This window comes from Silurus aristotelis, assembly GCF_946808225.1.
Source record: "Silurus aristotelis genome assembly, chromosome: 2".
NCBI classification, from domain to species: domain Eukaryota; kingdom Metazoa; phylum Chordata; class Actinopteri; order Siluriformes; family Siluridae; genus Silurus; species Silurus aristotelis.
The window spans coordinates 2,299,309-2,313,597 of NC_139575.1; the positions used below are offsets into that span (position 1 = coordinate 2,299,309).

At 39.8% G+C, this 14,289-nt stretch overlaps 1 protein-coding gene across 1 annotated transcript in view; it reads right to left on the reverse strand.

Moving 5' to 3' along the window:
* atp10a (ATPase phospholipid transporting 10A) overlaps nucleotides 1–14,289 on the reverse strand; it is a 377,925-nt gene that overhangs the window by 100,811 nt on the left and 262,825 nt on the right. The window lies entirely within an intron of this gene.

Sequence of the window (14,289 nt, forward strand, 5' to 3'; positions counted from 1 at the left end):
GATGCTGTGATGCTGATGTTGGGATGCTGTGATGCTGATGTTGGGATGCTGTGATGCTGATGTTGGGATTCTGTGATGCCGATTTTGGGATGATGTGATGATGGGATGCTGTGATGCTGATTTGAAATAATGTGATGCAGTAATGATGCTGTGATGCTGATGTTAGGATGCTGTGATGCTGATGTTGGGATTCTGTGATGCTGTGATGATGCTGTGATGCTGATGTTGGGATGCTGTGATGCTGATGTTGGGATGATGTGATGCTGTGATGATGCTGTGATGCTGATGTTGGGATGCTGTGATGCTGATGTTGGGATGATGTGATGTTGGGATGCTGTTATGCTCTAAAGATGTTGGAATGCTGTGATACTGATGTTGGTATGTTGTGATGGTGATGTTGGGATGCTTTGATGCTGTTGTGATGATGTTGTGATGCTGTGATGCTGATGTGATGATGTTGGAATGCTGTGATGCTGATGTTGAGATGCTGTGATGCTGATGTGATGCTGATGTTGAGATGCTGTGATGCTGATGTTGGGGTGATGTGATGCTGTAATGCTGATGTTTGGATGCTGTGATGCTGATGTTGGGATGCTGTGATGCTGATGTTGGGATGCTGTGATGCTGATGTTGGGATGCTGTGATGCTGATGTTGGGATGCTGTGATGCTGATGTTGGGATGCTGTAATGCTCTCATGATGTTGTAGTGCTCTGATGCTGATGCTTTGCTGCTGATGTTGGTATGATGTGATGCTGATGTTGGGATTCTGTGATGCCGATTCTGGGATGATGTGATGATGGGATGCTGTGATGCTGATGTTGGGATGATGTGATGCTGTGATGATGCTGTGATGCTGATGTTGGGATGATGTGATGCTGTGATGATGCTGTGATGCTGATGTTGGGATGCTGTGATGCTGATGTTGGGATGATGTGATGTTGGGATGCTGTTATGCTCTAAAGATGTTGGAATGCTGTGATACTGATGTTGGTATGTTGTGATGGTGATGTTGGGATACTTTGATGCTGTTGTGATGATGTTGTGATGCTGTGATGCTGATGTGATGATGTTGGAATGCTGTGATGCTGATGTTGAGATGCTGTGATGCTGATGTGATGCTGATGTTGAGATGCTGTGATGCTGATGTTGGGGTGATGTGATGCTGTAATGCTGATGTTTGGATGCTGTGATGCTGATGTTGGGATGCTGTGATGCTGATGTTGGGATGCTGTGATGCTGATGTTGGGATGCTGTAATGCTCTCATGATGTTGTAGTGCTCTGATGCTGATGCTTTGCTGCTGATGTTGGTATGATGTGATGCTGATGTTGGGATTCTGTGATGCCGATTCTGGGATGATGTAATGATGGGATGCTGTGATGCTGATGTTGAAATGATGTGATGCTGTAATGATGCTGTGATGCTGATGTTGGTATGATGTGATGCTGATGTTGGGATGATGTGATGTTGGGATGCTGTTATGCTCTAAAGATGTTGGAATGCTGTGATGCTGATGTTGGTATGTTGTGATGCTGATGTTGGGAGGCTGTGATGCTGTTGGAATGCTGTGATGCTTATGTGATGATGTTGGAATGCTGTGATGCTAATGTGATGATGTTGGAATGCTGTGATGCTGATGTGATGCTGATGTTGAGATGCTGTGATGCTGATGTTGGGTTGATGTGATGCTGTAATGCTGATGTTGGGGTGATGTGATGCTGTAATGCTGATGTTGGAATGCTGTGATGCTGATGTGATGCTGATGTTGAGATGCTGTGATGCTGATGTTGGGTTGATGTGATGCTGTAATGCTGATGTTGGGGTGATGCTGTGATGCTGGTGTTGGGGTGATGTGATGCTGTAATGCTGATGTTGGGGTGATGTGATGTTGTAATGCTGATGTTGGGGTGATGTGATGCTGTAATGCTGATGTTGGAATGCTGTGATGCTGATGTGATGCTGATGTTGAGATGCTGTGATGCTGATGTTGGGTTGATGTGATGCTGTAATGCTGATGTTGGGGTGATGCTGTGATGCTGGTGTTGGGGTGATGTGATGCTGTAATGCTGATGTTGGGATGCTGTGATGCTGATGTTGGGGTGATGTGATGCTGTAATGCTGATGTTTGGATGCTGTGATGCTGATGTTGGGATGCTGTGATGCTGATGTTGGGATGCTGTGATGCTGATGTTGGGATGCTGTAATGCTCTCATGATGTTGTAGTGCTCTGATGCTGATGCTTTGCTGCTGATGTTGGTATGATGTGATGCTGATGTTGGGATTCTGTGATGCCGATTCTGGGATGATGTGATGATGGGATGCTGTGATGCTGATGTTGAAATGATGTGATGCTGTAATGATGCTGTGATGCTGATGTTGGTATGATGTGATGCTGATGTTGGGATGATGTGATGTTGGGATGCTGTTATGCTCTAAAGATGTTGGAATGCTGTGATGCTGATGTTGGTATGTTGTGATGCTGATGTTGGGAGGCTGTGATGCTGTTGGAATGCTGTGATGCTTATGTGATGATGTTGGAATGCTGTGATGCTGATGTGATGATGTTGGAATGCTGTGATGCTGATGTGATGCTGATGTTGAGATGCTGTGATGCTGATGTTGGGTTGATGTGATGCTGTAATGCTGATGTTGGGTTGATGTGATGCTGTAATGCTGATGTTGGGGTGATGTGATGTTGTAATGCTGATGTTGGGGTGATGTGATGCTGTAATGCTGATGTTGGAATGCTGTGATGCTGATGTGATGCTGATGTTGAGATGCTGTGATGCTGATGTTGGGTTGATGTGATGCTGTAATGCTGATGTTGGGGTGATGCTGTGATGCTGGTGTTGGGGTGATGTGATGCTGTAATGCTGATGTTGGGATGCTGTGATGCTGTGGGGATTCACTTAAATTGAATTCATCTTTATTTGTATTTCTCTTTTACAATGAACATTTTCTAAAAGCAGCTTTACAAAGATTCGTTAATAAAGAATGAATAAGTTTGTTCTTTTTCAGTGTAAGTTTGTAACTAATGAATAAGCAGTTGGTGACTGTGGTGAAGGGAAAACTCCCCGAGATGGCAAGAAACTTTGAGAGAAACCAGACTCCAGAGGGAACCTTGTCCTCACCTGGGTGACACCAAATGTAAATTAATTACAGCTGTGCATTATGTCCATGATGTTGGGATGCTGATGCTGAGATGCTGATGCTGATGCTGTGATGTTAGATTATCGAGCGTAATTATGTGTGTAACGCAGTAATTTACATTTTGACGGAACGTCCTTGAATATTTTTGATGGTTCAACAATTGCTGCCAAGTTTCTAAGAACCGGCCGTAATCGCTCCTCGCTGCTCGTAAAAACATTTCTCAGCCTGATTTATGCGAACGTCTCTCACCGGTGTTTCCCTTCAGGGTTGCAATGCACTTTATAAAGAAAGTTTTCAGTATGGAAATTTCCTTCAAAGAATTTTAAACCAATGTGCCATAAGTATTCATCCCCTGAAGCCCCCCCCCACACACACACACCCCACAACACCAACTTTACGTATTGCTCTATTTTAATCCTTGACTGGGAATTTGGGAATTGTTTTGCATTTGAATTACACAAGATATCTAATGTTAAATATTTGTATTCTGATTTAAATATTTTTGTTAAGTTGCATAAGTATTTCATATCCCTCTTGGGTCAGGAGCATCCAATCATCTTTGCACATCCATATACAGATATTTTTCTCTGTTCTTCTTGGCAAAATGGGGACTTTTGCTGTAAGCGATTTTCAAGTCCTGACACAAATTTCCAATTAAATTGAGGTCTAGGAGTCACGAATCCCCCTCAGCACACTGCACTTTTGCTGCATGTGCTTTTGTCTTTGCCATTGGTTTATTTCCCAAATGTGTACACCTGCTCTTAATTCTGCTTTTGATTAGTTGGTCCCCCCCCCATGTTCCGTAGTTCTCTGTAATCGAGCTAAGCTTGTGCTCATTGCTTAGCGTACATGTTTTTTTTCCTTGGTTCGTTTGTTTTTTGTTTGTTTTTACAGAAAGCTTTTAATAAGAAATCTGCACCCATGTCCTGTTTAACGCTGCCAGATACACTGCAGTGTTTTAACATTTAGTTGTAACTCAGTTTCTCATATTACAGACATTTTAAACCTGGCTCCATTATTACTGATAAAAAAAAAGCATCCTCACAACGTGATACTACCACCACCATGTTACACAGTGCCACTGTTTGCCTGAACATGCACTCAGAAGACTGAGATTACATCTCGACATCTGGGTCTGTCTGACATCTCAGTCTAGAAAGCAACAATGGGCCAAGCTAGAAAAAAACAGTACATAATCAGGGTTAGATAAAAACTGGGTTAGCTGAAGTAAGCTATTTAATGCTAAGCTAATAAATAAACATGAAGCCTGTTTCTAAAATATTAGCAAAACAAATTTTCTCATTTCATTTCTGTTTCATTGTACAGATGCTTTAATTTGTCAGATGTACATTACAGCACAGTGAAATCCATTCTTCTCATTCCCCAGTGATGTGAGGAAGCTGGGGGAAGGACACAGGGTCAGCCATGATACAATGCCCCTGGAGTATAGAGAGTTAAGGGCCTTTCTCGAGGGGCCCCAAAAGAGAGAGAGATTGGTGATACTAGATCAGGGGTGTCAAACTCAAATTCACAGTGGGCCAAAATTAAAAACTGGGACGAAGTCACGGGCCAAACTCAATATTTATTGAAAGATTGACTGCAATTGTGCATGTTTTCCGTCTCTCCAGATGTGTACTGTTGAACCTTTTCATATGGAAACAAACTTTAGTTTTGCATAAACATTGAATCTGGAACAACCAAAATTTAATATTATAAACTAATGAGAAATTAAATTTAAAATAAAACACACATCAGTGGTATTAGTTTCTTATTATGTCTCTCTCTCTCTCTCTCTCTCTCTCTCTCTCTCTCTCTCTCTCTCTCTCTCTCTATCTCTCTATCTATCTATCTATCTATCTATCTATCTATCTATCTATCTATCTATCTATCTATCTATCTATCTATAGCCTTTCGAATTCCTTTTTTTTAATGTAAAACCTTTTTCACAGGCCAACAACATAACAACCAATAATAATAATTTCCTTCAACACAAAATGCAATCTTTCAACTATTACCAGTCCATGCCTTGGAGTGGAAAAAGTGCATAAAGACAACGTTCATTCAAGCTCAGTTTTCTACACTCTGATTTACTCTGATGCACATTGGTTCAAACCAGATACCTGGTATATCTTCTTAGATGCAAGTGCATCAATGTCTGGTGTTTAGGCTCTGAGGTGAGGAAATCCTCAGGATTGAGTGAAGGTGTTCATCAGTGAGACTCCTGAGTGGTGTTTTGTTGATCTTCATTAAAGAGAACAGTTGCTCACGTACACTTGCAATCAGAAATATTTAACCCCCTCACCTCAATAGACAATACTGTGATGTTGATGAAAGATAATGAAAATAAATGGTAAAAAAAAAAACTTGTGAAATAACAAACAATATTTATTGCTACATATTTGAGTTATTTTGACAACAAAAAACTTAAATGAAAATTGTGAGTCTTGTAACACATGAGCATGTGCAGTATTATTCACCCCCCAGCTTCAGTACCTTGTGGAGCGCAATTTAGTTTTTATAACTTCTAAAAAGCATTTTCGATAAGTGCTGACAAGCTTCTTCCACCACACGATTGGAATCTTTGCCCATTCTTCACGTGCAAAAACCTCTAACTCAGTGATGTTTGACGGCTTCTGTGCTGCAACTGCCTTCTTCAAATCCCACCTATGATTTTTAATTGGATTTAAATCTGGTGACTGAGAAGGCCACTCCAGGACACTCCAGCATCTTTTCCCCAACCAAGCTTTGGTTGATTTGGAGGTGTGCTTGGGATCACTGTCTTGCTGGAAGATCCAATGAACAACAAGGTTTAATTTGTCAACAAAAGGCATCACGTTCTTCTTCAAAATGACCTGGTATTTCTGGGAATCCATGATGCCAGGTACACAATCAAGATTGCCGGTTCCAGCAGAAAAACAGCCCCACATTATTATTGACCCACCTCCATGCTTGACCGTGGGGGTGGTATTCTTCTAGTCATAAGCCTGACCTTTTGCACGCCAGACATACCGCTGGTCCAAATGTCCAAAAAGTTCAAGTTTGGTTTCATCAGTCCATAGAACTGTCTCCTAGAACTCAGTAGTTTTATCCAAATTCCTGCTGGCATATTCTAGTCGACTCCTGATGTTCCTTGAGGTCAAGAGTGGAGTGCATCTTGGGGTCCGGCCATGAAGTCCTTGATTATTCAGTGCACATCTTATAGTTGCCACTAAAGCACTTGTACCAGCCTTCATCATGTCATCCTGTTTTTCTTAGCTGTCCTGACTAAGTTGCTATGGGCCCTTGATGAAATTGTGAGCTTTCTTCCACGGCCAGGTAGGTTTGCAGCTGTTCCATAAGTTTTAAACTTCCTTATAATGCTCCCAATGGTGTCTCTTGGAATGTTAAATCTTTTGGAATCTTCTTATACCCAAGGCCCTTCAGATGTGATAAAATAATCTCCCCTCTCTCAGCTTTTGTGGAAGCTCCTTTTTCTTTCCCATGATTGCAACTCACCTTAAACACCTTCATGGTCGGGGTTTATATATGCATCACAGCTGAAGCAAATGAAGGATCGTTATAGAGTTTTCAAAGGCTTAATGATGTTTCAGCTCCACTTCAGGCCATAAAAACTGTAAGAAAGCTTTAAAAACAACAATATTATATAGGGGTTGAATAATTGTGACATGGCGATTTTAACAAAATATACTGTTACACACAAATACTACATCATACATTTTCTGTGTTGACTTTATGTATCACTAAACTCATTAAGAAGCCACCCAAAGCAGTATCCTGCACTTTGAAAATATTTTTAGTTATAAATCCTTAAACCTCTTTAGGGTTGAATATTTCTGATTGCAAGTGTAGATCTGGGCTTCATATCTGGGCTTCTGGGCTTCAAAGTCGGTAAATCTCCGGGTAAAATCAGCGCTGAGTACACAGAGTTTTTCAGCGATCTCGACTGATGCGCCAAAGCACTAACAAAGCATGCTGGGATTTGTAGTATTAGCGGTGTATGCGCTATATACTGGCGGGCAGCTCTAATACACATTTGATATGATCTCACAGGCCAAATATAATTACAGGAGTTTGACACCCCTGTACTAGGGCTTTAAGTAATACTACTTAACTGGAAATACTGCTCCTCTAATCTTCTACCACTTTTCCACTAAACCTTTCATCTTTTACCACTGTACCACTGATCCTTTCATCTTTTACCACTGCACCACTGATCCTTTCATCTTCTACCACTGCACCACTGATCCTTTCATCTTCTACCACTGCACCACTGATCCTTTCATCTTCTACCACTGCACCACTGATCCTTTCATCTTCTTCCACTGCATCACTGATCCTTTCATCTTCTACCACTGCACCACTGATCCTTTCATCTTTTACCACTGCACCACTGATCCTTTCATCTTCTACCACTGCACCACTGATCCTTTCATCTTCTTCCACTGCACCACTGATCCTTTCATCTTCTTCCACTGCACCACTGATCCTTTTATCTTCTACCACTGCACCACTGATCATTTCATCTTCTACCACTGCACCACTGATCCTTTAACATTCTACCACTGCACCACTGATCCTTTCATCTTCTACCACTGCACCACTGATCCTTTAACATTCTACCACTGCACCACTGATCCTTTCATCTTCTACCACTGCACCACTGATCCTTTAACATTCTACCACTGCACCACTGATCCTTTCATCTTCTACCACTGCACCACTGATCCTTTAACATTCTACCACTGCACCACTGATCCTTTCATCTTCTACCACTGCACCACTGATCCTTTAACATTCTACCACTGCACCACTGATCCTTTCATCTTCTACCACTGCACCACTGATCCTTTAACATTCTACCACTGCACCACTGATCCTTTCATCTTCTACCACTGCACAACTGATCCTTTCATCTTTCATCTCCCCCTTTTCCACACATCCTTCTATTTTCTATCACTGCTGCACTGAGATCTACTTCACATCTGGCTGTCTGTTTAAAGATATTGGGCTTTTAAACAGCAGGTCGTGAGTTCAAATCCCAACACTTCCAATCTCACACTTCTGAATGATTGTAAAATGTTCTGGATGGATAATAAATGTAAATATCTTCTCTGTTCTGCTCCTTGGTGGTGGAATCAACCTTCCTTGGATGTCTAAAGACCACCAGATGTACCTCCAAAATTTCCAGCAAAGTTATTACTCAATGGTATTCTTAGTCCAGGACTTAATCAGGATGAATTTACTGACAAAGATGTAAAGCAGTCAGTAAAGCACTCCTGTAAGTTAGCGGACTTTAACATGTACATATAATGTGTAGTTTTTATTGGAACCATTGAGACTTCATTCTCTTCTGCGCATTACACTGCGTTGTTCATTTACATGCCAATCACAACCTAAACCGATACAGCGCCATAAGATATCATTCTGTTCCTGCTGCTTCTGCATGTTTCTGTTTGCCTCTAAACTAATTATAAAAGCCGACCTTTAAAGTATTGTGTGTGACGAAGAGGTTACGTTTTTAATTAATCACGTCGGCTGTAATTATTCATCTCATGACATTCAGCATTACACTAATCAATCACCGTGTCCACATGACTGAAAGCCTTATTGAGCACCAAGGCTTGCAATATCACACTCTTCATATGAATATTTTATCATTTAGGCAGAACATTAATTTTACAGCAACATAATCTGAATCAGACCCCCGTGCTGAGGGTTTCTGAGTCGATCCTATATGGATTTAAAAGCTGGTACAGTGAGAATCAGCACAAAACCTCCAGAGGCAGAACAAGTAGAAACAAATAATTGAAAGGAATCATCTGGATAATTAACAAAAAAATTATCATCTGAAAGACGAAAAAAAAAACGTTTTATTTGCGAGATGAGTTCATAATAAGATTCCTGTTGAGGCGTGAAACCGATTAAATGGTCAAAAAGGATGGGTGCTTTGCATAAAAACCCAGGATTTCGTTTTCATTTAGCAGAACGTTCCTCAAAACGAGTCTGGAGACACTCTGATGAAATAAAACTGGCTTCATAAAACAGACACTCGCAGGCAATCGGATCGAACAGCAGCGATCAAAGGGTTCCAAGCATTTCATAGATGAAGTCAACAGATCTAATTCCAAATGTTTCAATTAATTTCATTGGAGAAATAAACAATATGAGTCTCGAAATAAATATTTTTAGCAGCAGGAATTTAATAATAAACACTGCTATAGACACTATAATCACTCTCTGCCAGCGGTGGATGAAGAACACAAACCATGTACTTGAGATGAAGTAGATTCACTCAGTAAAATGTGACTCCAGTAAAAGTGCCACTTTAAACATTCACTTGAGTAAAAGTACAAAAGTTTTTACCTTCAAATGTACTTAAGTATCCAAAGTACTGATATCACAAGATTCTTCACTTAATCACCTCAGTTTCTGTTTAAAGACTCGAATGTGGCTCTCAGCACACTGATCTATTAATAGAATGATATTAATGACTCAAAAACTGATTGATTTCTATTACAATCATCATGAACCCAAAACCTTCTTTTCAACTTCTTCAATAAAACGTGTAAATGAGGTCACGTGTGTTGTGGTGAGTTTGAGTCTGGAGTTTCTTCATCATTTGTTCCTCTCTAAATGTTCTGCTTGATGTTGAACTGATGCTGAACTGTATGTTGGTGATCAGTAGATGCACCGAGCGCCAATCAGAACACGTGTAAAAAAACTAAATTTTTTTCTTTCAGCTTCCCCTATTAGGGGGCGCCACAGCGGATGATCCGTATTCATGATCCACGTGTTTGATTTGGCACATGTTTTATGCTGGATGCCCTTCCTAACGCAACCCTCCCCATTTATCCGGGCTTGGGACCGGTACTAAGAGTGGCTGGGGATGGTTCCCTGACCGGGGATCAAACCCGGGCCGCAGCGGTGAGAGCGCTGCATCTTAAACACTAGACCACTAGAGGCCCCCTATAAAATGGAACGACTGAGTTCACTAAATGTAGTAGAGTAAAACAGTAAAATATTTGATTTTGAAATGCAGTGAAGTTACAGTAAAAATCTCCCCAAATGGAAACACTTCAGTAAAGAACAGATACGTGAAAAAACTACTTAAGTACAGTAACAAATTAAATTGACTTTATTACTGTTCACCGCTGCTCTCTGCTTTAATAAAAACATGCAAAACCTTTGTTTGATTCAACCTCTGGCTGAGTTCATGTTTTGTTAGCACTTGATAGCACAAAACCCCCCCAGCACCCCGCTCTAACGACCACGCTCGCACTTCCAAACAAAACACTTAAAAGTTTAGGGTAAATTAGACGCCTAATAAACAAGGCAGAGGCGATAGTGGTGAGGAGAAAAGTGCCTGAGATGACACGAGGAATTATTTTAGTAGAAATCATAGTTAGTCAGTCCATACTACACTATACGGATAAAAGTTTGTAGACACCTGACCATCCTTTTTGTTCATCCCATTCCAGATTTAGTCTCTATTTCCTGTTATAATGAGCTTCACTCTTATGGGAAGATGTTCCACTAGCCTTTGTGGAGATTCATTTCACTACACGGGTGTTAGTAAAGTCTGGTACTGATGTAGGTGAGATGTGGAGGCCTGAGGCGCAATCAGTGTTCACATTCACCCAAAAATAGTGTTGGAGCTCTATAGCAGGAGATCTTCCACTCCATCCCATGTAAAGCAGATCTTCATGGAGCTGACTGTGCACTTTTTGTCAGGCTGGAACAGGTTTGGGTCTCCAAGTTCAAGTGGAGGGAAAATGTCATGCTACCACATGCATCTAAAAATGTCTGACACAATTGTGTGCCTCCAAATAGTTTGGAGAAGAACCACATGTGGCTGGGAAAGTCAGGTGTCCCATACATTTTATTCATATAGTGTAAATATCTAAAAAGAACCATAGTTTTTTTGTTTAATCACTAACCTTTGCTTTTTAATGATTTAATTACTAGTGTAAAGTAAAAGCAAACATTTTTATTAGTGAGAAACTCCAGAGAAAACCAGCTTGTGTACATGAGCATAAATCGTGCCTGGTCAAACTTCTGAAACCATGGATTTGCTCTCTATGGAAGTGGTTTTAGGATTAGAGCTTTATGTTTTATATATATGTACTGTATATATATATATATATATATATATATATATATATATATATATAACAAAATTCACAGTTTGGTACATACCTCAGTTTTTGGTCCTGGTTCGGTAAAAATTTTGTACATTTATAGGGAAAAACACAAAACATTAAATTGCTTCTTGTTCTGTTTATTAACGCAGTTTATTGTTAGCAATACATTTTGTGTGTGTGTGTGTGTGTGTGTGTGTGTGTGTTTTACATTTAATTTTTTAATTTTCTAAAGATATGATCTACTAAACTGTTCTACTGATGTCAGCAGATTAAAAAAAAAAAGTCTTCATTCCCTTTATTCTTTCTTCAGTCATTCACTTTTTTAATATGTGGAATTGTCGGAATTTTCTCCTTTTACAAGAAACTCGTACTTATTCTTTATACCGGAATCGTATTTCCAGGACGGAACGAGTCGCCGCAGCGACACTGCGCTAACTCTAGTTTCTTTATTTTTTTATACCTCTGCCATTGTTGTGTATATTTTCAAGTGTAATAATAAAAAATACAATAAAAAAATCTCCTAATACATGACTTTTTTAATGTCGTTATGTTTTTTCTCATTATTATACACAAAGTCCCCCATAATGACAAAGTGAAAACAGATTTCTAGAAATGACTGTAAATGTAAAACATCTAAAATATCACAGGTATAGAACCATTCAGACGCTTCGCAACAACACATGAAAATGAGCTCAGGTGCCTCCTCATTTCTCCTGATCATAGCTCAGATGTTTTTACACCTTATCTGGAATTCACTAGTGGAAAAGGTGATTGATTGGACATGATTTGTAAAGACACACCTCTCTATAGAACATCTCCCAACTGACAATGCAGATCAGAGCGAACACCATCACTGCAGGCCTCCACCAGCTGGTTTGTTCAGTTTTGTGGTGTTAAAATGGAAGGTCAAGACGTAACCTCAGATGTATAAACTGTCTGGCTGGTTAGTGTCAGCTGGAAACTTTCTACACCATAGCTAACTAATGTCTGTGAGATATCTGTCTTACTGATTGTGGAGATATTTTACTAGAGACTTCTTCTCTCATCCTCATCTGAAGACATCACACATGGTTGCTGTTGAAAACTAAAAGTGATAGCATGTTGCCTCACTGCTAGTAGGTCTGTAAGATCTGTACGTTATCTTGCATGTTCCCCTTGTGTGTTCAGAGGTGATGCCAAGGCTGGTGCCCCATGGTAGTGTAGCTCACAGCAGTGCCTCGGGGATTCAGTGCCAGACTCAGTGCCTGTGTAGATGCTGCTTTCAGATGCACTGTTTGTAGCCTGGCTTCTGCTTCTAGCAACTCTGTGTGCTTCATAGTGTACTGTGTGCTTCCCTCTGCTCAGTGTACTCTGCATTTATTGTAGTATGGGGAAGTTTTAGAAAAATGAGAATGGTTTTGAATGGGAATACCTTTAAAAGTAGGAATATGGGTGTGTCTTTGAATCCTAACGATTAAGTGAGCATGACTCTTGCCTGGTCGTACCCATGAACCCGTAAATAAAAATATGGTCGTGAATTTGGTCCCATATTCTGTATATGGAATGGCAGCAAGTTTGATTGCCCTCAAGACCACAGCTAACTTTAATATGGTAGATTGGAATGTGGACTTGTCTTTGATTCTCTATAAATATTACATTTGACCATGAAGGTCTGACTCATTCAGTGTCCTCTGAACAGTGGATGTTGAAATTTGGATGCTATTGGACTCTGAGAAGCATTTATGAGGCTGAGGCTGGTATTTCTAAAAAAAAAAAAACAAACAAAAAAAACGTATATCCTCTGCAGCAGAGGTGTTCCTTTCCTGGGACAGTCCTCATGAGAACATGTTTTATCAGAGCATTTGGTGGTTTTGTAGAAGTTCTTGAGATGTTTTTGAGCTGATTGACTGAGCTTCAGTAATTTTGGAACTTTTCCCGTACCTTAACCGAGTGTTTCCTGGATTTGTACAGTAGTTGTAGTAGCACTAATAGTGTTGTTGACACTGTACTCACACATTCCTCTGTACATGACAACTGATGTTCTGAAAGCACACTAAGAAGGCAAGAAATATCACAAATAAACTTCGTATAAGATGCACTGGTGACCTGAAACCCATTCTGACCTGAGACTGATGAGAGCTCCTTTTGGACGATCTAAAATATAAAACACATTCTGGGTTTTTTAACATGTTTTTGTTTACTACCATATTCCAGATGTGTTCCTTCACGTTTTAATATTTCAGCATTAATATACAAAAATAATAAAGAAAATCCACTGAAGGAGAAGCTGTGTGCAAGATAGCGTCATATTTATTTATTTATATATATTAGGTCTGTCAGTCGATTAAAATATTACCTTGTGATTAATCACAACTTGATCGCACATTTATTTCGGTTCAAAATGTACCTTAAATCAATACTTTTCAAGTGTTTAATACTTTAATCAACATGGCCATTAAAAAAATATTGATGCTTAATGCAAACGTATGTTTATTATCAGTGAAACCAAACTTAACATAGAGCATGAAGACAAAATATTCTTATAAACATTTAAAGTAATAACAGTGTATGAACTTTTGCTGTTTCCACACGGACAGTTTTTATTGCCGGATTTGCTCATCATGGCGAATTTTGGTGCTGATGTTTAATGATTAGAAATTATTTTTAGGTGGAGTTTTTTTTTTTTTTTTATATCTGAATATTGGAAGGCATTGTAAATAAATGTGTGCTTTTATTGAAGGGTTTAAATTCACCTCTTTTATATTTATTTATTTATTTATCTATTTATATTTTAATAAAAAATGGTCACAGAGAAATGCGCTCTGCATTACTCGCCCATTAATATAACTTTGTGCCGTTCAAATTTATTTGCCTTATGCTTTGTTAAGGAACTTTTCCGATTCGCGCTGATTCTCCACAACGGTGTCAAAACGGCGAGCTGGATTGTTTTATCTTTGGGATGAGGGACGAAGTCCGCAGAAGCGAAGTCTAGGGTGGGTGTGGAAGTGAGATCATGTTG